A 6397-nucleotide genomic window follows, 5' to 3' on the forward strand; every position below is an offset into this window, starting at 1 on the left:
TCCGAAATGGCGGACATAAACAACAACGAGACAAATGTAGAATACTTTAAAATCAAATTAATTAAAAACGGAGCAGAAACAATTTCAATAAGAAAAGTTAATCTTCAGAACACCATTGTTGACATCATTCCCATATTATGGGATACGAAATTAAAAATAATTAGAGCTTTTGCAGATGATGCAGCTGTGTCACCATCGATAACTTTCGATGCGTTAAAAAGTTTTGGGTAGGTTTAATAAATATGCGTATTTATTAAAATGTAGATCCTGTAATATTATTATAGACAAAAAATAAACATCCCGAAAATGTCCAAGAAGTACTACTTTACGTTTCTTTATAATGAACATGAGGACTGAACCACGGGTATTTACATCAATAATCCCATTCCCCACCCATATATATTCTTTATTTAGAAAAAAAAGTATGCAACACAGCTTCTGAAGAAAATAACATTGGGTCCGGATGTTTGTATGTCCGTCAAAGTCACAAGAAAGTTTTAATTATTTTTCTTGACACAGTAGCAAATTAACATGCTTATTATTCTTCATTAACTTAAAACAAAACATTTTTTCCATATATTTAACTGGATAACTATTTTTATATCGACATTTTAACCATTTTTTCCGGTACCTTTTGACCAAGTTATGTCCTCTGTTTGGATCAGTTCATTTTATTGAATTTCTACAGACGAAACCAAAGTTTTGACTTTCAAAATGTCATAAAAAAGTAAATAGAATTTATTTCTTAATTTTTTTTTTCAGTTTTGTAAATCAGAAATACATCTTAATGTATTTTTCAAAAATGAGTTATTATTTAGCCGAAATATGATGTTCTATAAACTGTACATAATGTTTTCATTCTGCAGGATTTGTACTGCAAGGAATGCAAGTAAATTTATCACACCTCAGGCTCTGTTGATAAATGTGCTCAATAGCCTCTATGTATTTGTTCCAAGGGTTATTATTATCTTCATATTTATATAGCTCTATAGCTTTATATTTTCTCCTTCTCACATACAAAATAATTATCACCTGACCCATGCGTTTTGAGACAGACAGACAGACAGAATGTTTTATTGACGTAAACTTTACAGTTTTTTGTCATTTACAAAATAGTTACATGTATACAAAGCATTATGTCAACGTGATAACAAATAAGAATATTTAAATATCATATTGATCGCGTAAAGAGCATATTCATACATACATGATTTTAATTAATAAGTTGTATATAATAAAGATTTGTTTTAAATACTAATAAGAAACAAAAAAAAACAAAAAAACAATAAAATAGTATTCGTGTTTCTCTAGATTAACATATACAGATGATGAAAACAATTATTTGTTATTAACTTTCATAGAAATATTGGAGGATGAAAACCATAAATATAGTTCAATTATTTAAACGTTATACAAGACAACTTGATACGGAAAAAAATGAAGAAAAAATAGTTAGTTAATATTTTAACTAATTTGTTCAAGATAAGTAAAATTTGATCATGCGTTAAGGCTATAAGTGAAGTATTTGAAATATACTAAACTGTACAACATATATAATTTAAAAACAAAAGGTAATTGTACAAAATTTGATTAATTTTGTACATTTTACAAAATATGCAACAATAATATTTAAGTTGTGCTAGGCTAACATATTCAGATGATGAATAAGGTGAATGTACTAAGAACTTTTACAGACGAATGTTGAGGATGAACATAGTACGACCATCAAACATTAAAAAGACGAGTTTATTTACCCAACTACTAGATGAAGGGAAATTTATTAGTTAATATTTGAATATCCAGGGTTAGTTAGCTGGGTGGGGCTGCATTATGGCTTTACATATGAACTTGCTCAGGTTCCTTACTTGTGTTTTGTTTGAAGTACCCATTAATTCAACAAATTTAAACATACTTGGTCTTTTATAATAGTAGGCTTTGATTAGTTCTTTTCTAAGTGAATTGAAGGCTGGGCATATCATGATAAAATGGTACTCGTCTTCAATATCTCTGACTTGACATTTTGCGCATACTCGCTGTGATCTCTCTATATTGTTATGTCTACCTGTTTCAATTGCTAGTTTGAGCGACGATAATCGTAATTTGGAAACACATATACGCAATTTGTTTGGCAAATAATCAAGATATGGTTCAAACTCAAAGGTGCATTTAAATAATTTATATGTCATTAATGAGTTGCTATTATTAATCGAATTGTACCAGGATTGCTTAAAAACGTCTAAAACAGTTGACTTAAATACAATATGGAAGGTATCGAGATTGACCGAAGAGGGATTGTCCCATACGTATGAAAATCCGTAGGTATCCAATAACTTCTTCACATTTAAAGCCCAATTGCCTTTACATAGTTTCATACTTTTGAAGCGTTCATACAATTTTGATATGATTATGTTATTTGAATGGATAAGTTTACACCAGTATTTTATTATACGAACATTTCTGTTAATGCAAAGTGGATACCTTCCTAGTTCCCCATATACTCCCATGCTGCTGCTAGATGCTTTGATACCTAGGAGCCTTTTACAAAACTTAAGATGTATACGTTCTATTTCGATAAACTTATCAAATCCCCATATCTCGCAACCCCAATTTAAAGTCGCACCCACGAATGCGTCAAAAAGTTGAAAAGCAATACTAGGTTTGATATCAAGGTTTTTTAAATTAATCATTAAAACATTTAGGGCTTTAAGTCCTTTCCCAGAAAGAGATTCAGCATTTAGTAAAAACGAACCCGTGTAATTAAAAACTGTTCCTAAGTAATTGAAGTCATCAACTATATCTAACTTTTCACTTTTAAATGACCATTTTTCATTGTTAAAAGTCGGTCCTCTTTTTCTAAATACCATTACCTTAGTTTTGCTAATATTAACTTCTAGACCCCAAAGATCGCAATATTCGCTAAGGTTGTTAATACTTTGTTGGAGGTCAGTTACAGACTTGCCGAATATTACCATATCATCAGCAAAAAGCATAAGTATAAATATCAAGTCATCATATGAAAGTCCAGAATTGACGTCTTTTTCTAAAAATAGTTCAATGTCATCTAAGAATAGAGAAAACAGCACCGGCGAGAGTACCTCTCCCTGTTTGAGTCCAATCGCACAATTAAAGAAATCCGAGTATGAATTACACTTTTTTACACAGCATTTAACTTGATGATACATGTCTTTGATGAGCGTTAGTAATTTACCGTTAATACCTGCGTTGTAAAGCTTATACCATAGTCCATTTAAATAGACCGAATCAAATGCACGTTTCATGTCGATAAAACAACAGTACAAACGTCCGTTAGAATTCACGACATTTTGAATAATAGCATTAAGTACAAAAATAGCGTCAGTAGTCGAGCGGCCCTTTCGGAAGCCGAATTGAGCGTCACTTAAAATGTTGTTATTTTCAATCCAGTTATTTAAACGACTGTTTAGAATGCTCGTAAAAAGTTTGGACATGCAGCTTACCAGAGTAATCCCCCTATAATTACGTACATCGTCATGGTCATTCTTTTTAAAAACAGGCACAATGAACCCCTTTGACCATTCTGAAGGAAAATGACCTGAATTCAGTATAGCATTAAATATCTTTAATAGATGTGGTGATAATATATCTAAACTTTCGATGAAATATTCGTTTAACAAATAGTCACAGCCACACGATTTATTACGTTTAAGCCGATTAACTGCCTTATCGATTTCGTCAGTGGTAATTGGACCATCTAATTCTTCAAATCTGCCGCTATTAATGTTAAAATTATAAGAACTGCAAAATTGTTCTGCTTCGATATGAACTACGTGTTTTAAATCGTTCTGGAGAGAGTAAAAATAATTATAAAAATCATCAATGGACAAAGAATCACTTATGCTAGTTTTATTTTTACTAAAAAGCTTCCAAAAATCTCTAGGCTTTGAGTGTCTAAGACTAACGATTTCTTTTAATTTTTTGCTTTTATGTTGCTGACGTTTCGATTTAACAGTACGTTTGTACAATGATTTGTTATTTATCATAAGCGCTCTATCGATATCTGATCTGCTTTTATTGTATTCCATTAGAGCTTTGAAATATGCAGATTTTGCTAGACGGCAGTCGTTATCGAACCACTCTGCTTTCTTAAATAATGTATTTTTAGAGTAAGATTTCTCACTTTTTAAAGTCTTAGAAAATAAAGCCTCACCAGCTTCGCTTAATATTTTCGAAAATCTGTCCACGCAATTATCAATACGGTCAACGTTATTACAATCAAGATCATCGCTAATACTGTTAAATGCATGTGCATTTGCGATTAATTTTTGTCGAAATTCGTCTCGATGCTGATCTAACCAGATAAGACGTGTTGTAGTCGATTCATTATTACCTCTCGATATTAAAGTATTACACATGATATTGAATGCCAACGGGCAATGATCTGACCATTCTGAGTGAGATTCAACATTAAAATATTTTATAAGCTTAAAATTTTCTTCGCGTAGTAACAAGTAATCAATAACACTTGAACCACGTGAATTCATGAACGTAAAAGCGCCGAAACTATCATGGCTAAGTCTACCGTTAGCTATTCTCAATGAGAGCGATTTGCACATGTCAAGAAGCTTCGTACCAAAACAGTTACTTTGCGAATCCATTGAATTTCGTGGAAGTTGAGAATCACTTATGTAAGATTGGTCATTTAACAGATTAACTGTGCGATCACATACAATAAAGTCTCGCTTATTTCCTACTCGAGCGTTCAAATCACCGGCTAAAAAAACTTTACCATTTGTTTGAAAATGATTAATTTCATTTTGTAAGATATGAGAGAATAAGATTGTGCATGCAACGTAACAAACCAATGGGCCTTGCGGTTTCAGAGAATAAGCAAAACAGTAACCCCTAGGGAGGGCAAATTTTCTGCATGATTTGAACAAACTTCAAAGAGAATCTCATAGCGATGTTGCACACAAAATATTGTAGTCATGCCCCTTGTGTTCACTTTACATATATAAACACTATAACTCTATCTGGATATAAAATGAAATGCAGCACATGTTTTTTAAGTCTATAACTCTCGGTTTCTTAAATGAAATATTCACATTTTATGTACTAGAACTTTCACTACACAAAGTTTGGATCAAGATCAATTTAAGCGCAGTCTGATCAGGATCCAAAGTGTTCGCTTAACATCTTTATAAATACTGACTGAATGTTGAACAGTTTGGATCCTGATCAGACTGCTCTTTTGGAGCCAAAATTGTTGCGATTGCCCTAAGGTCCATTTTCCTGTTACGTGGCTCATTTGTTTCTCATGATTGATACAAATTATCATGATATAAAGCAAGTCTGTTGTATATATTAAAGAGTGTTTGTTTAGTGTGCATATTCCGCCCATGGATGAAAGTTACAAAGTTGGTTGTTAAAGCTATTAAACAATGTAAAGAGTTTTCAAGTCTTTTTTATTTAAGTCAAATGCATGCTATATTTGTTATAAACATACATATGATATACACTCAACAAAAGTTTAACGATCACTATAATACACTACACACCTGGCGTGTTTATTAGTCTCTATTGAGGCAATAAAGTATAATACATGCGAAAGGTGTTTTTACCTATAAATATATATGAAAATATGTTTACTATTATTATAAAAAGCTTCTGCAACAGTGTAATGAGATATATAAAACACTTAAAGGGGCCTTTTCACAGATTTTGGCATTTTTTTTAACTTATTCATTAAATGCTTTATATTGATAAATGTAAACATTGGATCGTAAAAGCTCCAGTAAAAAATCAAGAAAAAATTTAAAAAAAGGAAAAGAACATTGCCCGGAGCAGGTTTCGAACCAGTGACCCCTGGAGTCCTGCCAGAGTCCTGAAGTAAAAACGCTTTAGCCTACTGAGCTATTCCGCCAAGTACACATTCTTGACGTATTTTATACCTTATATAAGCAATCTTCGTAGTTTCACAAAATTTAACGACAAAAACAGAACTCTCCAAATTATTCAATCGTTTCGCGTTGCAACGCTTTATAATTTTTAGGTTTTAAAATCGTCAAAAGATGCATATAATGGCTATATTAGAGCATGGTTAATGTTCAATATTACTGTTTCCTCACAAATATGATAACTAAAACGAAAACTTACGAATCTGAAACAACTTTTTTCAATTTTGTCAATTTACCAAAGCGTGAAAAGATCCCTTTAAAGGTTAATGCAAGTATACATAAGGTTAAATTGGCTGAATTTTAAATTTTCTAAAATAAAATAAATAATTGGTTCAGACAGTTTTTTTTTGGTAGACTGCTCACTTTTCATGCTTTAATTTTAATTTTTATTTATCCCCCCCCCCCGACTCAATTATTTTGAAAAATTTCCCGTAAAACAAATTAAAAAAAATGCTGGCCTAAAA

This window comes from Dreissena polymorpha, chromosome 3 (assembly GCF_020536995.1).
Source record: "Dreissena polymorpha isolate Duluth1 chromosome 3, UMN_Dpol_1.0, whole genome shotgun sequence".
NCBI classification, from domain to species: Eukaryota; Metazoa; Mollusca; class Bivalvia; order Myida; family Dreissenidae; genus Dreissena; species Dreissena polymorpha.